Source organism: Aedes aegypti, chromosome 2 (assembly GCF_002204515.2).
Source record: "Aedes aegypti strain LVP_AGWG chromosome 2, AaegL5.0 Primary Assembly, whole genome shotgun sequence".
Taxonomy (NCBI): Eukaryota; Metazoa; Arthropoda; class Insecta; order Diptera; family Culicidae; genus Aedes; species Aedes aegypti.
Genome location: NC_035108.1, coordinates 367406897 through 367432045, shown reverse-complemented (window position 1 = coordinate 367432045; position 25149 = coordinate 367406897). Strand labels below are relative to the sequence as shown.

The following is a 25149-nucleotide window of genomic DNA, read 5'->3' as shown; positions in this document are numbered from 1 at the left end:
TTTCAAAATTTTATTTTGAATTCTCTGCAGAGCTTTCTTCCTGGTATTACAACAGCTAGTCCATATTGGTACAGCATACAACATGGCTGGCCTGAAAATTTGTTTGAATATCAAAAGCTTGTTCTTAAGACAAAGTTTTGATTTTCTATTAATAAGGGGATAGAGACATTTTAAATATTTATTACATTTGGCTTGAATGCCCTCAATGTGATTTTTGAAAGTTAAATTCTTATCTAGCATGAGCCCTAGATACTTAACTTCATCTGACCAATTTATTGGAACCCCTCTCATCGTGACAACATGTCTACTTGAAGGTTTCAAATAAAGAGCTTTTGGTTTATGTGGGAATATTATTAGTTGAGTTTTGGAAGCATTAGGAAAAATCTTCCATTTTTGCAAGTATGAAGAAAAAATATCCAAACTTTTTTGCAATCGACTACAGATGACACGCAGGCTTCGTCCTTTGGCGGAGAGGCCTGTGTCATCCGCAAACAAAGATTTTTGACATCCCTGAGGTAACTCAGGTAAGTCAGATGTGAAAATATTGTATAATATTGGTCCCAAAATGCTGCCTTGGGGAACACCAGCTCTTGCAGGAAGTCTTTCAGATCTGGAGTTCTGTTCTGATAATTAACCTGAAGTGTACGATTTGACAGTTAACTTTGAATTATTCTAACAATGTATGTTGGAAAATTAAAGTTTTTCAATTTTACAATCAAACCTTCATGCCAAACACTGTCGAATGCTTTTTCTGTGTCTAGAAGAGCAAGACCAGTAGAGTAGCCTTCAGATTTGTTGGAACGGATCAAATTTGTTACACGTAAAAGTTGATGAGTGGTCGAATGTCCATGGCGGAATCCGAACTGTTCATTGGCAAAAATTGAATTTTCGTTGATGTGGGCCATCATTCTGTTCAAAATAACCTTTTCAAAAAGTTTACTGATGGAGGAAAGCAAACTGATTGGACGATAGCTAGAAGCTTCTGCAGGATTTTTGTCTGGTTTTAAAATTGGAACAACCTTAGCATTTTTCCATTTGTCAGGAAAATATGCTAATTGAAAACATTTGTTAAATATATCAACTAAAAATGATAAGCTACTTTCTGGAAGCTTCTTGATGAGGATGTAGAAAATTCCATCATCGCCAGGAGCTTTCATATTTTTGAATTTTTTAATAATAGTTCTCACTTCTTCCAAATCAGTCTCCCAGGCATTTTCGAAAACGTTCTCTTGATTGAGAATATTTTCGAACTCCTGAGTAACTTCATTTTCAATTGGACTAGTAAGTCCTAAATTAAAATTGTGCGCACTTTCAAACTGCATAGCAAGTTTTTGAGCTTTTTCGCAATTAGTTAGTAATAATTTGTTTTCCTCTTTCAATGCCGGTATTGGCTTCTGAGGTTTTTTCAAGATTTTAGATAATTTCCAAAAGGGCTTAGAGCCGGGGTCCAATTGAGAAATTTTATTTTCAAAATTTTTGTTTCTTAATTGAGCAAAACGTTTCTTGATTTCTTTCTGCAAATCCTGCCATATAATTTTCATAGCAGGATCACGAGTGCGTTGAAATTGCCTTCTCCTCACGTTTTTAAGACGGATCAAGAGTTTAAGATCATCGTCTATAATCACGGATTCAAATTTTACTTCACATTTTGGAATTGCAATGTTCCTGGCTTCAACAATGGAATTTGTTAAAGTTTCAAGAGCATTGTCAATATCAATTTTAGTTTCTAAAGAAATGTTAACATCAAGATTAGAGTCAACATACGTTTCATATATATTCCAGTCGGCTCGTAAATAATTGAAAGTGGAGCTGGTAGGATTGAGAATCGCTTCATGCGATATTTGAAATGTAACAGGGACATGATCAGAATCAAAATCAGCATGAGTAACTAATTGGCTACAAAGATGACTAGAGTCGGTTAAGACCAAGTCAATCGTAGATGGATTTCTAGAAGAGGAAAAACATGTAGGGCTATCAGGGTATTGAATTGAGAAATATCATGAAGAGCACTGCCCATAACTGCATATTTGTAACATTCGACAAAAGTAGGCATTGAGTAAATGGGGTACCAAGTTTGAATTTTACTGCAGTATGGGAGGAAACTAAAATTTCAAAAAATCATTAAGAATTCAAAAGAGCTTATTTGAGGCTAAAATTTTGCACAACTCATACCGCATATTGGGTGAATAGACAGAAAATTATTCTGATATAAATTTCGTTGCTACTACATTATGAGGCTCATGTATAATCTCAATGTGACTGTTATGCGGTTACATTTGCCAGTGTGACAAAACAACTTGGTATTTTTTTCGAATTTTCTAGAACAAACTCACAGATTTTAGTAAGTTGATCGAAAGTATTTATCATTTGATGACTCTCCCCGGTATTAACTCCAATTTGTCAAAAATGTCGAATGTGACTGTTATGCAGTTATGGGCAGAGCACTCATCAAATAAAATTCTGCCGTTGGAATTACTTTGAGAATTATTCCATGACCGATGTTTGGCATTAAAGTCACCAATGACAAAAAGTTTTGACTTATTGCGAGTCAATTTCCGCAAGTCAGTTTGGAGCAAATTAACTTGCTGTCCAGAGCATTGAAAAGGCAAATAGGCAGCTATGAAAGTATATTTACCAAACTGTGTTTCAACAGAAACACCTAAAGTTTCAAAAACTTTAGTTTCAAATGACGAAAACAGTTGATGTTTTATACGCCTATGAATGATGATAACAACTCCCCCACATGCCCCATCAAGTCGATCATTACGATAAACAAAAAAGTTAGGATCTTTTTTTAGTTTGGATCCAGGTTTTAAATAAGTTTCGGTAATAGCTGCTATATGCACGTTATTAGCTGTAAGAAAATTAAACAGCTCGTCCTCTTTACCATTCAGAGAACGAGCATTCCAATTTAAAATATTTAAATTATTATTCGGATCCATTAGAAAAACGTAATCCAATAACAATTTGATTTGTAAATTTTACACCTACTTGGACTGCTTCAGTCATAGTGGTGGCTTTGAACATTGCATCAATCATTAGATTCAATTGTTCAGTTAGAAAATTAAAATCATAGTCAGACATATCTTTCGATGATTTCCCATTGGAATTTTCGGTAGACGAAGAAGCGGGGTAGGAGTTACCTGTGGCGGTAGGGTTTTTTTCCATTTGATTTGAAACAAGTAGAATGGGTACTCATGGAACGAATAGGGGAAGAGTTCAAATTACCTGCTACGATATCGGCAAAGGATTTACCGTGGGTAGATACATTCGAAATTGAAAGATTCGAACGGCTACCCGACGGATTAAAATTTGTTTGTGAATGAGCATGATTATGATCTTCCTGGTGGGTATGATTCCTAATCAAGCGATCGTTAACTGAAAAATGAGCATTGTTCGATACTCTACCAGGCAAATTCCGGAAACGACCGTTATCGTAACGGATATTATCCTTCATCTGCCTGGCACGAGCCTCAACGACTCTTTTGCGTGAAATGCATTCCCAAAAGTTAGCTTTGTGAGGGCCCTTGCAATTGGCGCATTCAAACTTTCTGGTATCAGTGCGCATCGTACCTTCGTGCTGTGCGTACACGAATTCTCTGTGCTCTTGGAAGTTTTCTTGAAAACTACCTAAAGCAATAAAACAGTACTTTTCAGTGCTACAAAAACAGTACTTTTCAGTGCTAAAATTAAAAACGGTACTTTTCAGTGCTACTAAAACAGTACTTTTCAGTACTATTTTTTCTACTATTGATCCCTTTACGATCCTTGTTTGGACCCGTGCCTTCGATTTTTCGTTGGACCCGTTGGCGAAAGCTAGCGGTGGTAATCCTTCTTGGACACCGTCTTGGGAAAAAAACCTTTCGAAGGTCACGTCTTCTTTCGTTCATTAATTAAACATGGTATCAACAACAAACAAAAGGAAGGGTGAATCTCTGAATTCACTACTTCCTTCCAAAAAAGTGGGTTTTAAAACTGTCACTACACGTGGCAAGAATGGAAGAAAGGACGCTTCCCCGGAATGCGAAGTTTCTTCCAAGGGTGAAATGAATAATTGTATCGAAATGAGCAATCAATTCGATGCTCTAGACAAATTTTCCGAACACCAAATCGAAGCAGCCTCTAGCCCAGGCTCTTTGATTCAAGTGAGGAAGCAAAGAGTGCCGCCTATCGTGGTCAGTTGTTCCGAATTTGGGGGATTTAGGCAGGAGATCTTGAACTCCATTAGGGGAATCAAGGTTTCCTTCCAAATCGCAAAGAAAGGAGACTGTCGCGTTTTGCCGGAAACTCTTAAAGATCGTGAGCTTCTTCTCAAACATCTTGAAGAGAAGAAGCACAAATTTTTTACTTATGACGACAAAACTGAACGTTTGTTCAAAGTTGTCTTGAAAGGTCTCTCAAGTGACTATAAATCACCTGAAGAGATCAAAAATGGAATAAATGATATACTTGGATTTTCCCCTGTTCAAGTAATCATTATGAAAAAGAGAACCCAATCTGACATTGTTCGGAAAGGGCTTTCTCAAGAATTTTATTTAGTTCACTTTAACAAAAAAGAACTAAATAATATTAAAGCTTTAGAAAAAGCAAAACTTTTGTTTGATGTCCGTGTGACATGGGAACATTTCCAGAAACCTGGAGGAAATTACCAGAACCCCACTCAGTGCCGTCGGTGCCAAAAGTGGGGTCATGGTACAAAAAATTGTCGCATGGATGCTAAATGCATGATTTGCGGAGGTTCTTCTCACGCTAAGGACGTCTGTCCAGTGAAGGAAGATACCACCAAATTCATATGCTGTAATTGCGGGGCTAACCATAAGTCCAATTTTTGGAATTGTCCTTCACGCAAAAGGGTCATTGAGGCTCGTGCCAGACAGATGAAAGATAATATCCGTTACGATAACGGTCGTTTCCGGAATTTGCCTGGTAGAGTATCGAACAATGCTCATTTTTCAGTTAACGATCGCTTGATCATGAATCATACCCATCAGGAAGATCATAATCATGCTCATTCACTAACTAATTTTAATCCGTCGGGTAGCCGTTCGAATCTTTCTATTTCGAATGTATCTACCCACGGTAAATCCTTTGCCGAAATCGTAGCAGGAAATTCGAACTCCTCCCCTGTTCGATCCATGGGTACCCATTCTACTTGTTTCAAATTAAATGGAAAAAACCCTACCGCCACAGGTAACTCCGCTTCTTCGTCTACCGGAAATTCCAATGGGAAATCACATGACATGTCTGCCTCTGATTTTAATTTTCTAACTGAACAATTGAATCTAATGATTGATGCAATGTTCAAAGCCACCACTATGACTGAAGCAGTCCAAGTAGGTGTAAAATTTACAAATCAAATTGTTATTGGATTACGTTTTTCTAATGGATCCAAATAATAATTTAAATATTTTAAATTGGAATGCTCGTTCTCTGAATGGTAAAGAGGACGAGCTGTTTAATTTTCTTACGGTTAATAACGTGCATATAGCAGTTATTACCGAAACGTATTTAAAACCTGGATCTAAACTCAAAAGAGATCCTAACTTTTTTGTTTATCGTAATGATCGACTTGATGGGGCATGTGGGGGAGTTGCAATCATCATTCATAGGCGTATAAAGCATCAACTGTTTTCATCATTTGAAACTAAAGTTTTTGAAACTTTAGGTGTTTCTGTTGAAACACAGTTTGGTAAATATACTTTCATAGCTGCCTATTTGCCTTTTCAATGCTCTGGACAGCAAGTTAATTTGCTCCAAACTGACTTGCGTAAATTGACTCGCAATAAGTCAAATTTTTTTGTCATTGGTGACTTTAATGCCAAACATCGGTCATGGAATAATTCTCAAAGTAATTCCAACGGCAGAATTTTATTTGATGAGTGCTCTTCAGGATATTTCTCAATTCAATACCCTGATAGCCACACATGTTTTTCCTCTTCTAGAAATCCATCTACGATTGATTTGGTCTTAACCGACTCTAGTCATCTTTGTAGCCAACTGATTACTCATGCTGATTTTGATTCTGATCATGTCCCTGTTACATTTAAAATATCCCAAGAAGCGATTCTCAATCCTATCAGCTCCACTTTCAATTATTTACGAGCCGACTGGAATATATATAAAACGTATGTTGACTCCAATCTTGATGTTAACATTTCTTTAGAAACTAAACTTGATATTGACAATGCTCTTGAAACTTTAACAAATTCCATTGTTGAAGCCCGGAGCATTGCAATTCCAAAATGTGAAGTAAAATTTGAATCCGTGATTATAGACGATGATCTTAAACTCTTGATCCGTCTTAAAAACGTGAGGAGAAGGCAATTTCAACGCACTCGCGATCCTGCTATGAAAATTATATATATCAGTCGAGGCACGATTTTCACGAGATCCGGACAATTTGTTTGCTTCGCGGACGACATGGATATTATTGGGAGAAAATTTGAAACGGTGGCAGATTTGTTCACCCGCCTGAAACGCGAAGCAACAAGAGTCGGGCTAATGGTGAATGCGTCGAAAACAAAGTACATGCTGGTTGGCGGAACTGAGCGCGACAGGACCCGCCTAGGAAGCAGTGTTACGATAGATGGGGATACCTTCGAGGTGGTGGACGAGTTCGTCTACCTCGGATCCTTGTTGACGGCTGACAACAATGTTAGTCGGGAAATACGAAGGCGCATCATCAGCGGAAGTCGTGCCTACTATGGGCTCCAGAAGAAACTGCGGTCAAGAAAGATTCACCCCCGCACCAAATGCACGATGTACAAAACGCTCATAAGACCGGTAGTCCTCTATGGGCATGAGGCGTGGACTATGCTCGAGGAGGACTTGCAAGCTCTTGGGGTTTTCGAACGCCGAGTGCTAAGGACGATCTTCGGCGGCGTGCAGGAGAACGGCGTGTGGCGGCGAAGGATGAACCACGAGCTCGCTCAACTCTACGGCGAACCCAGTATCGTGAAGGTAGCTAAAGCTGGAAGGATACGCTGGGCAGGGCATGTTGCAAGAATGCCGGACAACAACCCTGTAAAGATGGTTTTCGCCACGAATCCGGTCGGAACAAGAAGGCGTGGGGCGCAGCGAGCTAGGTGGATTGATCAGGTACACCAGGACCTGGAGAGCGTGGGTCACAGGCGAGGATGGAGAGAAGCGGCCATGAACCGAGGGAATTGGCGAAATATTGTTGGCGAGGCTTTATCAAGATAATTGATGTAAAGCCAAATAAGTAAGTAAGTATGGCAGGATTTGCAGAAAGAAATCAAGAAACGTTTTGCTCTATTAAGAAACAAAAATTTTGAAAATAAAATTTCTCAATTGGACCCTGGCTCTAAGCCCTTTTGGAAATTATCTAAAATTTTGAAAAAACCTCAGAAGCCAATACCGGCATTGAAAGAGGAAAACAAATTATTACTAACTAATTGCGAAAAAGCTCAAAAACTTGCTATGCAGTTTGAAAGTGCGCACAATTTTAATTTAGGACTTACTAGTCCAATTGAAAATGAAGTTACTCAGGAGTTCGAAAATATTCTCAATCAAGAGAACGTTTTCGAAAATGCCTGTGAGACTGATTTGGAAGAAGTGAGAACTATTATTAAAAAATTCAAAAACATGAAAGCTCCTGGCGATGATGGAATTTTCTACATCCTCATCAAGAAACTTCCAGAAAGTAGCTTATCATTTTTAGTTGATATATTTAACAAATGTTTTCAATTAGCATATTTTCCTGACAAATGGAAAAATGCTAAGGTTGTTCCAATTTTAAAACCAGACAAAAATCCTGCAGAAGCTTCTAGCTATCGTCCAATCAGTTTGCTTTCCTCCATCAGTAAACTTTTTGAAAAGGTTATTTTGAACAGAATGATGGCCCACATCAACGAAAATTCAATTTTTGCCAATGAACAGTTCGGATTCCGCCATGGACATTCGACCACTCATCAACTTTTACGTGTAACAAATTTGATCCGTTCCAACAAATCTGAAGGCTATTCTACTGGTCTTGCTCTTCTAGACATAGAAAAAGCATTCGACAGTGTTTGGCATGAAGGTTTGATTGTAAAATTAAAAAACTTTAATTTTCCAACATACATTGTTAGAATAATTCAAAGTTATCTGTCAAATCGTACACTTCAGGTTAATTATCAGAACTCCAGATCTGAAAGACTTCCTGTAAGAGCTGGTGTTCCTCAAGGCAGCATTTTGGGACCAATATTATACAATATTTTCACTTCTGACTTACCTGAGCTACCTCAGGGATGTCAAAAATCTTTGTTTGCGGATGACACAGGCCTCTCCGCCAAAGGACGAAGCCTGCGTGTCATCTGTAGTCGATTGCAAAAAAGTTTGGATATTTTTTCTTCGTACTTGCAAAAATGGAAGATTTCTCCTAATGCTTCCAAAACTCAACTAATTATATTCCCACATAAACCAAAAGCTCTTTATTTGAAACCTTCAAGTAGACATGTTGTCACGATGAGAGGGGTTCCAATAAATTGGTCAGATGAAGTTAAGTATCTAGGGCTCATGCTAGATAAGAATTTAACTTTCAAAAATCACATTGAGGGCATTCAAGCCAAATGTAATAAATATTTAAAATGTCTCTATCCCCTTATTAATAGAAAATCAAAACTTTGTCTTAAGAACAAGCTGTTGATATTCAAACAAATTTTCAGGCCAGCCATGTTGTATGCTGTACCAATATGGACTAGCTGTTGTAATACCAGGAAGAAAGCTCTGCAGAGAATTCAAAATAAATTTTTGAAAATGATTCTGAGGCTTCCTCCCTGGTATAGTACCAATGAGTTACATAGAATATCCAATGTTGAAACATTGGAACAAATGTCAAATACAATCATTAATAATTTCAGGCAAAAATCGTTACAATCTTCTATTGCCACGATTAATGCGTTATATGTTTAGGTTAAGTTAGGTTAAGTATATTAAAAACTTTTTTTTTCTCTTATAAGCAGGTGAAATCAACTCACCTGTAAAAAAAAACTGAACTGCTACGGCAAATGAAATGTAATATGTTGTTAACAAAATGTTAATTAAATCTTAAATTTGTTTTACCAAATTAGGATGATAGTGTTGTCTAATAACACAGAACACCTAGATATAAGAAATGAATGTAATGTTTGGAATGATACTAATAAAGAAATTTAAAAAAAAAAAAAAAAAAAAAAAAAAAAAACTTTCTGGTATCTTCTTTCACAGGACAGTCGCCCTTAGCGTGAGAAAAACCTCCGCAAATCATGCATTTAGCCTCCATGCGACAATTTTTTGTACCATGACCCCACTTTTGGCACCGACGGCACTGAGTGGGGTTCTGGTAATTTCCTCCAGGTTTCTGGAAATGTTCCCACGTCACACGAACATCGAACATAAGTTTAGCTTTTTCTAAAGCTTTAATATTATTTAGTTCTTTTTTGTTAAAGTGAACTAAATAATATTCTTGAGGAAGCCCTTTCCGAACAATGCCAGATTGGGTTCTCTTTTTCATAATGATTACTTGGACTGGGGAAAATCCAAGTAAATCATTTATTCCATTTTTGATCTCTTCAGGTGACTTATAGTCACTTGAGAGACCTTTCAAGACGACTTTGAACAAACGTTCAGTTTTGTCGGTGCTTCTTCTCTTCAAGATGTTTGAGAAGAATTTCGTGATCGTTAAGAGTTTCCGGCAAAACGCGACAGTCTCCTTTCTTTGCGATTTGGAAGGAAACCTCAATTCCCCTAATGGAGTTCAAGATCTCCTGCCTAAATCCCCCAAATTCGAAACAACTGACCACGATAGGCGGCACTCTTTGCTTCCTCACTTGAATCAAAGAGCCTGGGCTAGAGGCTGCTTCGATTTGGTGTTCGGGAAATTTGTCTAGAGCATCGAACTGATTGCTCATTTCGATACAATTATTCATTTCACCCTTGGAAGAAAGTTTGCATTCCGGGGAAGCGTCCTTTCTTCCATTCTTGCCACGTGTAGTGACAGTTTTAAAACCAAGGCACGGGTCCAAACAAGGATCGTAAAGGGATCAATAGTAGAAAAAATAGTACTGAAAAGTACTGTTTAAGTAGTACTGAAAAGTACTGTTTTTAATTTTAGCACTGAAAAGTACTGTTTGTGTAGCACTGAAAAGTACTGTTTTATTGCTTTAGGTAGTTTTTAAGAAAACTTCCAAGAGCAGAGAGAATTTGTGTACGCACAGCACGAAGGTACGATGCGCACTGATATATTCATTTAATATGAGCATTTGTGGATAGTGCCGTTCCTATGCATTCAAGCTCGCCTCATTGCGCCTTCTACCACTATGTTGAACAACAGGTCCACATCATAACGCGTTTCATCTGCTTCCCTATCACTATGAAACTGTGGTAGATGTTATGTTAACGTAGTGTTGGCGATGGGATCAGCCGTCCAGAATTCACGTTCTCCAGATATAGGCAATCGCACCTTTTGAATGGCGGCCACGCCAACTCTAACCTTCTGCAGTTTACGGCATTCGGAGTCATTTAACATCCTGATATTCCAGGTACCAAGTCTTCATTTAAGGGCCTTTTTTTGTTGTCATATCGGTTGCCAAACATATCGTTCTCTTTTTCTTCTTTCTCTGTTTTTCGTGGTAACTTGAAGATTCGGTAGGCTGGCCCTGCTACCTACATCGCGTTGATGGGGCTACCATCTAGGTATAGCTGATACAGTGATACAGCAGATACTCAGCCACTGGATGCCAGAAAAGGCGCTGTTTGAGCCGCACCTAATGGTGGACACACGCACGGAATTACTCTAGCTAATGCCAGTACCCAGGTTACACTACCAGCCAAGTACACAACCCTTAGCTGGCGGTCTTTGTCATCGTTTGTATCGTAAAGCATGATGTAGGGGCTTGTGAGGACCAAGACTATGTTGGACGCTCCTTGCTGGTTGTCTGCAAAGTCTAAGATGCCGAAGATACACTTTTAGAAAAAAATATATGTAAATTTACGTTATATGTACCCGACATATTGAAGCGTAAAAAAGACAAGGAATAAATAACATAATTTTCCGTAACATTATATTTAACATGGTTCGTTTCACAGGAAAAAAATCAGTCATTTTTGACGTAATTCTAATATAATATACGCTTAACATGAAATTTACATTATGTGTATTTTTTTTCTTTTTCGTAGTAAAATGTCATTTCTCAGTTAGAATTTCCTCGTACAAAACTTAAGTTGTCCATCCATTTGTAAGTTTCTGAGGAAAGTGAAATTTTTGGAAACTCTACAGTGAGAAATGAATTATTTCTATCTTTAAGATGACGAAAAGAACATTACTGAATCAAATTCCATATTCCTTCAACAATGTAAAAACGAAAAATAATTCTGAAACCAATTTCTGATACAATTTCTGGGATAGAATCTGATTTCGGATTGTGTGTATCTTTAAAAATTCTGTCATTAATTGCATGAATTACAAGACCATCAACTGATCATTCCATCATTCAAAATTACTATTCTGTCATACCTACCATCCAGCGCTAGCTATGCAACGTGAAAGCTATCCTGGAGACCAACTTTCACACGTCTATTCATTACATGCCATCCTCCCCTTTCGCAAACACGTCATAATTTGCACACATGACATTATCTTCTTCAAACGTGTCTGCTTCGTGTGTTTGCTTACTAATATCATCCTGGATACAGATCCCTGATCCCAGATCGCAGGCAAGCATCGTTCGTATGGTAACGGGACACATAGACTGACCAGCTCCGGACAATAACGTTACTTTAGCGGTCGCAGATATGTACACTCCTGTGTAAAAGTTTGGGGACTCCAAACTTTGGCACCATACATCATACTAAAACATATGGCACGTTGACTTGAATGATTGTTATATTAATTTTTAATAGCTTTCAGATTTTTCCGCTAAATTTTTGCAAATGCTTTTCGAAGAATATGAGATCACCGTTCTATTGCCGAATTATTTTGGTTAATCCAATGCTGAGAAAATTTGCCAAAACTCGTTTGTATGTTTTTTAGGTGGAGACTCCAAATTTTTGCAAAGAAGTGTAGATTATTAAATTAACATACCAACTTTGTAAGAATCACTGATTTAATTTCAAATAAAACGAAAAACGGTGGAGATATTAACAAGAACGTTTGGTATCGCAGATGGCTCCAAACTTTTGCACAATACACTAAGGCGTGACCCCGAACTTTCGTACGATGACTTGAATAATTTTCTCAATTATTTAAAGATTTTTTTTTATTTTTTTATGCCAATATTTTGCAACTGGTCTTCAAATAGTACAGAGTTAGAGTGCTAGTGCCGCACCTAATGAATTTGTTGTCGATCCAACGCTGAGAAAACTAGCCAAATATTTGTAGTTTTAGTTTTGGAAAGTGTTACAACTTGATGTAAACTTTTTGTAAACAAATTAAAAAAAAAAACAAGTTTGTTTCAAAATACCTTCGAAGTAACACCAACTCGTTGTCTCTTGAATTAACTATAGAGAGTTTCAACAAGACGTGTTACCACGAAGATATGGACAAAATAATTTGGTATTTTTTTAGGTGACCTCAAACTTTTGCATAGATGTGTATCGTAACTGAGCTCGAATCCTCATATTGTACGATGTGCCTTTCATTGTCAGAAAGTCACGTTTATCGCGTTTTGCCGGTCACTGAGTGATAAGCAAGGACATTACCATTTTGTATTGTTAGGCAAACTGAAACATATTCAACTCGATTCGTAATTTGAGAAGGAAAAGAATATGTTAATTGAACCATTTGTCGCATTTGTTTGAGTAAAAGTTAATGAAAATTGAAAGTCTGTACTAGAAACCGATGGCACGATCGAGTCCATCGATAAGCTTCGTTTTATTGCGTGGGATAGAGAAAAATATATACCCAACGTCCACCATTACGAATAAACAGTTTTTCCTCGAAATCGTTACAGGACTTAGGAAGCAATCTGCAGAACGCCATTTCCTGCGGCGCGAAATTGAAAACAAGCTCCTGAAACTGTGTAGCTCTGTAGCTGAACTGAATAGGAATCGCAACGAACAAAAACAAGACTGGTAAACAGCGAGAGAAGACCTTGTTTGTTGGAGTGATCCCACGCGAATGGGGCACTGTCCAGAAAACAGTGGGTGGCAATAGGGATGGACAACCATATGATAGTTGAATTCTGTGTAGCAAAAAAAAATCTATACCGTTTAGTTACAAGCAACAAGTGCCTTGTCGAAAGCAATTTGTCATTCCTTGGTGGGGTGGATTTCAGCCCACACTGGTGAAAGCGGTCGATGTGGGTAAGAAAGGGATGATTGTGCATAAATCTGAAACAGAATTGTGACGTTAAGTTGATAGGCCAATTTATCATGCATGTTATGGGGGAAATATCCTTGCATGTTTCTGAAGAAGCTTCTCTCTAGGATGGAATGGCAATAAAATCACAGTTAGACCGTGTTAGCCATAATTTCCTTTTCTATGACAAATGCATATATCTACTACACTATAGAAGTAAAATAAATATCACAGCAGCGTTTACCCGTAAAACGTAAGTACTACATTTCATTCCCAAAAATAAATTAAATTGCGCTTTTACTTCTTTGTTTTAGCATATTTTTGTCCCACTTTTTGATAAGTGAGCAAAAATCTTCAATTTTCCCTGATTAAGATTTTTGGTCATTTGATTCCAGAGATATTCCGACATTCCTTGGAAGACAATCACGTGGTCTAAGCTGTCGTAAATATCTCAAGCTACTGCAATTTTCTGCATGTTTAATCATTTCCTTTTAGGAAAGGTTTAGGGTCTGTTGTAGAAAAAGCATAACATACATATCGGTACAACTGTTTTTGAATAATGAGCATTTATGCTTGTGATACCACTATGGCTGTATATGTATTCGTTTTCTGGATTGATCATCCGGAATAGAACCGAACAGTTAAGTATAACAAAAAAACTAAACACCGTTTTGTTTCTAACTAAACGTAGTTTGAACTGTTTTCAAATGTGTTTGATTAATTCGATTGTTTGAAGCAGAGCTTTCTTCGTCACCCACAATAAATTTTGTTTGTAACAATAAGAAATCTTTGGTAGGAAACGAAAATTTGCTCCTGATTTTCAGTAGCAATCAGATTTGCAATAGAAGGTACTAACAGAATGAAAATTGGTAAATTTAGAATAAGTATGACTCTTTAATTGATCAGGGTTACTGTTGAATTAAAACAAACTGTATTCGCCGTCACAACTTATGCAGAGTCAGTAAAATAACCAGTAGGGAAATTCGGGGCATAATGGACACATCAAGCAAGTTTGATATTAGTACGACGTGCTACATTCATTCATGGTAATAAAACTCATATCATATGTCTGAAAAATGAGATAGAAAATTAGGTCCAAAACAAGGCTGGTAAAAAGGTATCGGGGCAAAATGAACACTTGCATGAAATTTAATGATTCCAAAATATTTAATGTCTGTCAGTTGTTCCGATGTGTAAAAGGGCTCTCCCTCTATCATAAGAGCTAAAAAGAACATCTCTGGGTTCGTTGTTTTTCTCAAAAAATAGATTGTCCCGCCGCCTTGCTTATATGCCAATTTGAAACAGAGAAAAACTTAAAGTCAAAATGCATAGCACAATTGAAGCAAAACATAAACTTTTTTACCGCCAAACATTTCAAATGCAATACATTTTCAGTGAATGAACTTTTGATGAATTATACATATTCTCAGAGATTGAGGGGGTGTCCATTTCGCCCAGGGTATTTATTATGCCCCTAATCCCCCTAACTGTTAATTCAACCAGCTCTACGTTCGTTTTAAAACCCGTAATTCATCATTTATTTACCAGGATTGGTAAATGCACGGAAAGTGAAAACAAAAAAAAATATTTGTGCTCACGACTATCTTCTTGATAAATTTTGAAGCATGAATTGAGAAACGGTGATCACTAAAATAAATAATTGTTTCTACTTCAGATACAATTCCAAGAGATGCATGCGAAAAGTGCAGACTAACTGCAGCATCACAAAACTTTTCATTTTGCGGGAGCTGAAGCGCATCATAAATATTTAAGTTGCTATTTTTCGTCGAGAACGCTAGGTCGAGCCAAGAGCCAGGCTCAATATTGTATGAGTGACTACTAATGGTTTGCGAGATACACGAGGCACAACAGCGCACAATTAATGAGTTGAAAAACTATATTCCTTTCAAAAGCACAGAGTCCAAATTAAAATCTCAACTTTACCAAAATTTACCCATGGTTAATAACATGACATGGGATTGCAATAATGATCTTACACTAAGCCTAAAAGACTTACATTTTCAACAAATGATGACCTGTGAGCTATGAATTATGTGAAATTTCATTGAACGCTTTTTTTTTTAAGAATAATAATACGAAATAATTTTGAAATCAATTACTAATACAACTGCTCCGGTATTTATGGTAGGTACAATCTCAAAAAAGGTTGATCACATGTTGTTTGAACCAAGGCACTGTGTTTTATTTTGTCGATTTCATGCGCTTTTTGAATAGCGCCCAAACCGTTGATTTTAGCGATATAGCTTGTTCAGTGAAGTTTCTTGGTATATTAAAGCGCATCTTTTGATGCAAAAAGTTTTGTGACCAATTCACCTAGCAGTGAGATAGAAAAACTATTTTTTCAAAACATTAGGATAGACATATGGTGCATCAATAGAATGGATAATTTGAAACAACTTTGTCGAAGACATGATTTTTCTATCTCTTATACTTTTTGAGCTATATACTGTTGTATGTGAATGGCCACTAAAAATCATATTTTTTATCAAAACACGTTATCTTTTGAAGTAACAAAGTTATTGATGAATTACTCTTTTTTAAGGGGTAGTTTAGGTCTCTATAACTGTCTTCGGCGCAAAATGGCGCAGACAACTCTTACAAATCATGAAAGTACCATATGCTCCCTTTCGGCAGATGATAAAAACATTTGTCTATAAGCGTCTTTTCATGGGTTCTTACTATTAAATAAATAAGCCTAATTAAAACGATTTCTACCGATAACTATTTTACTCTAAGAGATAGAGAGGTGCGATGTTCAGCGCGTTTTAAGATATTTAACAACTTTGTGGAAGACATGGAAAATGTTAAAAATCTTGTAAAAGAGTTACGAACATTTTAACAGATTGTACACATGACAGATTGTATGCCGTATGAAAAAAAGCGTTTAAAATCATTATTGCTCATAAATTTTTACTAAGATTTTTTAACATTTTTCATGACTTATACAAAGTTGTTAAATATCTTAAAACGCGTGTTTTTTTGCTGAACATCGCACCTCTCTATCTCTTAAAGTAAAGGAGTTATCGGTAGAAATCGTTTTAATTAGGCTTATTTGTTTGATAGTAAGAACCCATGAAAAGACGCTTATAGACAAATGTTTTTATCATCTGCCGAAAGGGAAGCCGACCGAGCGGCGGGCTGGAAGTGGAAGAAAATTGAATACATCTGACCCTGTGAAGGCCCGGAAGGTGTTGAATTGTTTCAAGCGTAATCCGAACCTTTCGATTCGCGACGCGGCTCGGAAGGCCAAGTGATCCACCTGGGCTTCGTGTATTCAAGGTCCGGAAGGCACCAAACCACGGCGGTCAAATCCCGCGCAAGGATGCTGTATCGAGATTAGTCAACGAAACCGAAATGTGAGGTTATGGATGATGAAACCTACATCAAGGCAGACGCAAAGCAAATACAGGGGCTACAGTTCTACGTTGCCAAAAAATACTTGCTTTGGCAGGCCATATGCCAATGAGGTAAACTGAGTAAACCGTACATTACAAGGGGTACCATCAACAGCGAAATTTACCGCAAAGAGTGCCTCCAGAAGCGTCTGTTGCCCTTTCTGCGGTCTCACGGAGACATTATTTTAGCCGAATCTGGCATCATGCCATTACGCGCGATCGACATTGGATTGGTACATGGACAATAACGTTGTTTTTGTACAATTCACCAAAAATTCGTCTGGTGGAAAGACGAATGAAGGCCAAAGCTCGAAAATCGTTCAAGGTGTTTAAAAACGAGCTGTAATTGAAGAAAGCATGGATGAAAGTGACCGAGAAGGTTGACTCCACCATTGCACAAAATGTAATGAGCGGTCTTAAAAGAAAGCTGCGGGCTTTCAGCGAAGAAAAGTAATTATGCCGCAACATAGAAGCCGACTTAAAATAAATTTTTGACAAACATTTTTGACTGGTGCATTTATTTTTCGAGTACAGGTCTTAATGTAAAACATACATTAAATTTGACTATATTTCTCGATTACTTTTTCAAATCGACGTAAGTAACTTCCATACGGTTTTGAGAAAATTAATTCAGAAGAATCACAACCTGTCTTCTAAAACTGTTTTAAAAAGAATCACCTTTTTAACATTTTTTCGGCGTGTACATTGCTTAAATTTTGCATACAATGAGCTCACGTTCAAAAACTATAGAGTTCCTATTATTTCACACAAGAATTTTATGACAAAATGATAAGACGTTTTATTCAGTTACTTGCGACGTTTTTCTACGAGTGTAAAATCGACTCAAGAAGTGTTTTGTTTTGATTCGTGGTTGAGTCATTTTGTCTCTCCATGCAGTGGGGCGGCGAAAGTAGTGGTTAGGTTGCGAAAGTAGGGTAACGGTCGTATTTTGGACCCTTTAAGGAAGTGATTTTAGTGTTTTGTCCCAATTAATTAATTGCACAGCGTAACCAAGTCAAAGAACATGCCAAAATGTAAAGAAAAAATTCCTCTACGAGATAAAAATGCCTATACGGTCATGTAGAGTTCAAAAAACGTCGAAAATAATTAAATTGTGAAGCACTGTTTTTCATTATTTTGGACACACTAATACATTTTGGACCCTCAAAGTATATATTTTGGACCCCCGGCATTTTTTTATCGTATGGCGACAAATTTCACGACAAAGATTGTATAATATGCTTCCTCATAGTGTAATCAATCGATTGACAATGGGAAACAAAAGAAATTCTACGCTTTTAGTTCAGAAACCTGAAATAAGTTTTTGTTTACAATTGAAAAAATTCTGACGGCTTCAATTTCTGTGTGTAACGTGTTGTAACAGTTGCATGGATGAACTGATTAAATTTAATTAATTTCAGATAAAATAAACACATTTTCTATGTACAAGCGGTTGATGCAAGTACGGAATAGTCCTATCTTTCCAAATGTCATGCGAATTGCGTTGGTTTTTCGATTTAAACTGGCAAATTTCCAGGAAAATGGGCCAGGGGGTCCAAAATATATAGGGGTCCAAATTATATTGGTTACCCTAGTGGTTAGGTTGCGAAAGTTGAAAATTTTACTTTTGACGTTTTGTAAATCCGAAAATTAAACGTTCTAAAAGTGAAAAATCGAGTTGGTTCAGAGCAAAACATGTAGAATTTCCTCTGCGAAACACGTAGGATCGATAAAGTAAGTTTGTATACTTTTTTGACTTGACTCAATATGAATAAGTTTGCGAGATTTATTTTTTTTATAAAAAAAATGTATATATAATTTTCTTCAGCTTATTTTTATTTCAATCAAAAAATTATCATTTGCTGAGTTTCGGTAGTGCTATGCCGAGATTTTCTGCAACGGATTACCGATCCTTTCGTCAAATTTTGACAGCAGGGTTGATTTAACATTTCGCAGCTCAATTGACACTTTGAATTTTTACCGAGCAATTATTTTCGCCGCAATCGGCGAAACAAATTAAGTGTGTACTGTTTGACCCTTTGAGAGATTTGGAACAACTGTAAATGTGGACAATCCATCAATACTTTATTTTTCTAAAAAAAATCATTTGCATGATTGAAAGATAACTAATGCTGTTTTTCATTTATAAACATTAGTGATCATTTGGTGAAGTACTGGAGGATCCGAACATCCTTTATAGTAATAAATACCTACAATTTAACCATAGACGCCGCAGTTTTTTTAAATTTAATTACGAAATTCAAATTGATCAATTATGTGCTGAGTATACTACTGAAGACGATTGTTCTTATGTATACATTATACTGAATGTGGAGGATGTATATCTTCAAAATTGAGGCACTTAATGAAAGCTCAAACGGCATGTGCCAAACGGAGCCACATGTGGGGGAAGTGAAGAAATATGATTTTATAGTTTTGGGATGAAAAGCATAGTTTTCTGCATGTGAGATAATGAGAAAATATATATTTTAGTGAAAGAAAGAGTGGATGAGTAAGTTAAAAAATTTAAAAGATTCAATGAAAGTAATACTTTGCTACATCGACTCTTGGCAGAAACTTATCTGCGATGTTCTGCGGAGTAAATATTTAACTCAGAAAACACGTCACAAATCTTTACACAAACTGATCTTCCTTTGAGCTTGGTTTGCAAAATAATTATCCGAAATCCCGAATCCCCAGTATGTGACCAGGTCATCCAAAAACTCTTGAACTATTCTTTTATTGTAGACCTGATTTACAAATTCATTAAGTTTGAAATGCGCCTTTCCATGGGGAACAGCGTATCCAAAACAACCTGGCATGTGATCAAGTTATCCAAAAACGTTTGAATCATTTAGCCATGATATGGGAATTTATGAGGCTTGATATGCCACCACCTACATGGGATGTTAAGCCAATGTGTGAAAAACATATTCAAAACGATTTTCAAAACCACAGCCAATCAAAAACTGACCAAAATCCCTAATATTGTCATATATTGCAATGTAAGGTGCTCATTCATCTAGAGTATACTGAAGTATACTGAAATTAAACGTACATTTTTTCACTTTGGACTTTCCTTATTATTGCGGAATTGCGTTCCGCGTATATAGGAAATGCGTTCCTATTTATGCGGAATATTAAAAAACACATATTTTAGTATATTAAATCTGAATTCAATGTCGCGCAATGTACGGAAATCATAATAATGCTCCCCCCATGTAATTCACACTATACCGTCAGTTGGTGTGTCATATGGCATACATTTGTATATTAAAACGAAAGAACAAAAAAGAATAATTTAATGAAATTTTAATTAAAAGTATAGCTGTCCAGCTATATATCGTTTACTCGATTACAAGTTATGTAAACGATGAAAAGATTCGACAATAACACAAATAAACGAAATAAAAATCATAAAAATTCAAGTTGTATGCAATTTACTCGCAAAACGGTTCTAAATGAAAACCATCATAGACAAAGAACCGTCGTGTATGGTAATAATACTAAATTTTACGTGAACTCCATTCATATGGAAGCCGCACATTAATTCTAAATAAAGCGACATATTTTAGTTCGTAACGGAAATTTTGTCAAATTTCTCCGAAACCCCCAAATAACAAACTACCTAATTGGCTGACACGGATGTTTCTCCTCGTTTACCAACCAGAATTTTCCGATAAACATTCCAGCTCCGCTGCTCGTTTGTTCAGCTGAAGTTATTTACTGCGTGTTCCCATGAAAACAGGTATATCACCGTAAATTGTACTCCATTATTTAAAATCCAGTGACAGTTGAAGTGGGTGGTTCCACTTAAAGGAGCAACATAAGGCAAGGGAACGTTTCACATTTGATTTCCTGGGGGTGGTTCTGCGTGAGTGGCAGGTAAGGTAAAACAATCGAATGCATTGTGGCATTCCGTTACCTTTAGATTGCTGCCGGGAACAGATATACCGTTAAACGGGGTGACATTGATAGGATCTCATGAATAGTTCAAATACGTACTCTCTCGTGCAAAAGCTTAAGGTCATCTCCTAAAAAACATGGTTTATTTTTTCACCATTGGATCGACCAAATTTTTAAATCAAAAGAACTATAATCTTTTTCGCTCTAACGAAGGTACGGTGCTGCCATCTGGAAAAAGTTTACTCTATGCGTGAAGCGTCGAAAATTTCACCCGGCAAAGTATAGGAAGGGAAATTTCAAGTGCTTATATAAAGTTATTTACAATAGCTATTTAAATTCTTTTCAGTACATGTTGATAGACTTTTAATGGGCTACATTATAGACACATTATTCTGATTTTTATATTTTTTCCTCAATATTCTGCGGATTTTATAGCTTATCATAAATCCAACCCCGTACACTTAACAGAATTAAATTAAATAATATTTTGATTTTTTTAGAAACATTTGAAAATTGACTTCCTATGCTTTGCCATGTAAAGAAATCGGAGCTTCACGCATACGGTCAACTGTTGTAATTGCCTTCGTCATCGCGAATATTCAGTGGAGAACAGGCTTGGGAACTGTGACCACTATTTACCACAGTTCATCGATTCTGCCAGTCAACCTAATCACAAAGCAGCAGCAGCATCAATACCATCAGGCGTTGCGCTGCCAACGGTTCACACACTGCTTGAACGGAAGTGTATAACATTTTTGATTCCATGGATGGATTTTCTTATTCTTTTATTGTTTAGTTTTCAAAACGTAAGGATTTTGTGATAATTGAGTTTTATATAGCTATGTGCAAATTTTGTTAGTTAGACGACCTTAACATTCCTGCCGAACTGAATTAAAAAATTCTCAAATTCTATACCTAACTATCTATAACTAACGAGTATAAGGGACTCAAAGAACATGAGATTAGTTAGTAACAACAGAACTTTCAACACAGCCAAACATTCTTTACAAAGGTAAACAATGTTACCAGAAATCAGCAAAACTAAGTACTGTTGAAATAAACAGTCTCCATTCCGTATCTTGATATCGAGTTCAATAAACATAATAAAAGTTGGTTTTGATGGCTACTTCGATTGCATTTGCACTGGTTTTGTGTTCATCCCTGGTCCCATGGTCACTTTAATATCGAGCTTTTGGAGAGTTCACTGTATATTAAACCCTTCTTAAGTTTTTCACAAAATTAAAAACGTCCAAAGAATGTAAAACTTTGCGTAACAAAAAAGTAAGAGAGAACGAAAAAAGGGAATAATTCTACCCCTTTCACGGTACTTTCTACGCATCGCTTGAGCCAGGATATACTTATAGAGGTAAAAATTCACCAAACAACCCGACAACATACCAGAAGAAAGAAAGCTCCTTGTTTCGATTCGATTTGTGCCTGGAAGCGATAGCAGATTGTCAAGTGCAGAACGATTCTGTGCCCTTTATATTGAATCTAGTATGTAAAACCTGTCTTTGTCACAAGGTAATGCCGGGCTTCTGCTACGCTGCAGGGAATTGTGGTGGTTTACCAAGAAGAGAGCTCTTGAGGAAATGATTTAGTACTCATATTTTCCGCAACATTAAGTAAGAGTAGACTTCGAAGAAAAGGATGGAATTACATTTGATCTTGCCAGCATGTTTCAGTGACTGAGTTAATTAACGATTCAAGGCATCTTGGGGTGTGTGACAGTTGACTTCTTAATCTTTAAACTCTATATATAAATCGTAGTGGTTGACTGAATGATGATAAGTTTATGCTGTTTTTAACATTTGTTTTTTTTTTTTTTTAATTTCTAAGCATTCTGCTATTGCAGTTGAACTTACTGATAAATCAAAAGGAAATTTGCTGAGGTCGTTTCTGTAATTTATTTTACTGTAACAAAATCCAAAATTTGGAGTGTAGTTGTTGAATATATAATTACATTTCCGATATATTCTGTTTAAAACACGAGCATTCAAAAATAACTATAATCCAGAAAAAAAAGTCTGAAAAAATCCACGTTGTTTACTAACAGCCTCTCACTGTTTCGAAGCTTTCACATTATATAGCGGTAATGAAATTTTGATGAAAATTTTCCTTCTTCGAGACGTTTTATTCCGTTACTTTGTTTTAAGAATTTGCAATCTCCTGCGATCAATGTTTGTTCAATTTGTAATGCCAATAACATTTTAGGTCAACCAAAGCTGATACGAATCAACATACGGTACCGTTACATTTTACTCTTACCATTTAGACTGCCCCACTATAACTTACGCGAGAACCTGTAGTATTAGTATTAGTATTGAAGCTGTATTATTTGCTTATTGGCAATTATGTTTTATTCCAAACTTTATCGTCAAAGGATTTGCGAGATATGAAAAAAGGCTTTCTTTGTTCGTAGTTCGATCTGTCTGTGTGACTGTTTCGAGCTGCATCAGGTGCATCCATATTGGTAGGTACGTGCCGTAAGTTTGCTATTGGAAACTTTTCTTTGTTGACCGAGGGAAAAGTTAAAACAAAGGAGAAATGTTTCGAAAAGGATACAATGGAAACATCAATGTTTTTCGAGCACAGCACTGCTCATGTTCGTATAGTTGACGGAGTCACATTGACATTTTCAGCATGTTATGCAGAGTACTGATTCGAATGCGGTGTGATATAGGAAGAGTTCTAACCCGCACACACCTGCCACACGATATACTAATGCGAGGCATGGTTCGGATCTTGAATAAAATATTTTAAATCGTTTAAAATAACAGTGACGCAAATGTAGACTCAACGAACATGGGCAGAACAGGGTTAGGGCACTGCCCAGAAAACATTTTTTTAAATATGAGTTGAACAAAACAGTTTTCAACTGAATAGATAATAAATAAGCTGGATAAGCTTTTATTTAGGCCAAGAAACTACTTGTCAGCAGCAAACCAGGCTTTTCTCTATGAAAAGGTGCCAAATAGTCAAATGTGCTATGCTTTTCCCATAAACTACAAACAGTAGGTTCCTTACTAATATATTCAGTTATGCATATGTAGTATGATGCACTATACCCTAGAAATTCTGGAGTATTGTGTCAATTTTTGTTGTAAATCATATGATACGAATTTAATATCACGTCATGAATGAAAGATTGTTACTTTTTGTTAGCAAAATTGTACAACAGTTTGTCCAAGATTTCCACCACGAATTTTTCAGAGGATATCATTAAAAATTACTCCAGAGATTACTCCTCCTTCAGAAAGTCTAGCATAAATTCTATGAAAATGTTTCACAAAGATTTTCTCAAACAATTCATTCCGGATTTGTTCCAGGGATGTTTCCTGGAAATTATCAAAAACATTTTTAAGATATTTTTAGAGAAATCCCTGAACAATTTTCTGGAAATTATTGCTAAATCAAAGAATCAATTGAGCCCATCTTCTTCTTCTTGGTATTATTTCGTCACTGGAATAGAGCCTGCTTCTCAGCATAGTGTTCAATGAACGCTTCCACAGTTATTAACTGAGAGCTTTCTTTGCCTAAGTTGCCATTTTCGCATTAGTATATCGTGTGGCAGGTACGATGATACTCTATGCCCAGGGAAGTCAAGGAAATTTCCATTACGGAAAGATCATGGAACAACCAGGAATCGAACCCAGAAACCTTCAGTAGTTCATGCATGCTCGGAATAATTTATAAAGTGTGTGTGAAACCTCAAATGCTGGCGTGAAACCTCAAATGAAATTATGAAGAATCCTTGAAAATTTTGCTTGAAAAAATACTCACACATTGCCTGAAAAAGCAATCGTGGATAAAACGTTAAAAAACATGAAGAAATTTCTGATAAATCGCTCGTAAATGTATTGGAAAGTTTGTGAAAGAATTCATATCCAAATATCATCTCTGGGAGAATTTTAGAGTAATTTCTGAGATAATTCGTAAATGAATTTACGAAGGAGTTTATGTGAAAATGGCTGGAAAAATAACTGAAAAAAAAATCGACGTAGGAACTCATTGAGAAATTCTGGTTGGAATTCCTGAAAAACCTTTAACGAATTTCTTCAAAAAAATACTCAAATAAACCCTTGGAGATTTTCTTGGAAGAACTCCTGTATGAGTCGGAAAAAGCAACTACTGAAAAACTGAAAGTTGTGGAAAAATCTCTGAAGGAAATCCTGGAAAATTGTTTTGAAGATTTTTTAGAGTTATCCATGTAGAAATTTCTTGGTAAGGTATATCGCATCAGAATTCGGAAAAGGTGAAGGAAAATAGTGATTTTAGAGAACATTGAGGTTTAAAAAAGATTTTAGAGACTTTTCAGAGCCTTGCTCTGAAATAGAGTTCAAGTCGCTAAAAAAAGACCTGCTACCAATCCTGATTTATTGGTTTGGCGGAACCACTAAACGATTTTTTGAAAGCAGATGTGCTCAACAAAAAATGATTTAAATAAACGTATCTTTCATTCCATGTAGCACAATGATTTTTCGATCATCAAATCAAATTTTCAAACGTGATTTTCCTGAGTTTTTTTCTGTTTATCATTGATAGCTTTTT

The 25149-nt window shown here is 36.4% G+C and overlaps 1 protein-coding gene across 1 annotated transcript in view; it reads right to left on the bottom strand.

The window, feature by feature from the left end:
* LOC23687858 (CD63 antigen) overlaps positions 1-25149 on the bottom strand; it is a 246870-nt gene that overhangs the window by 80368 nt on the left and 141353 nt on the right. The window lies entirely within an intron of this gene.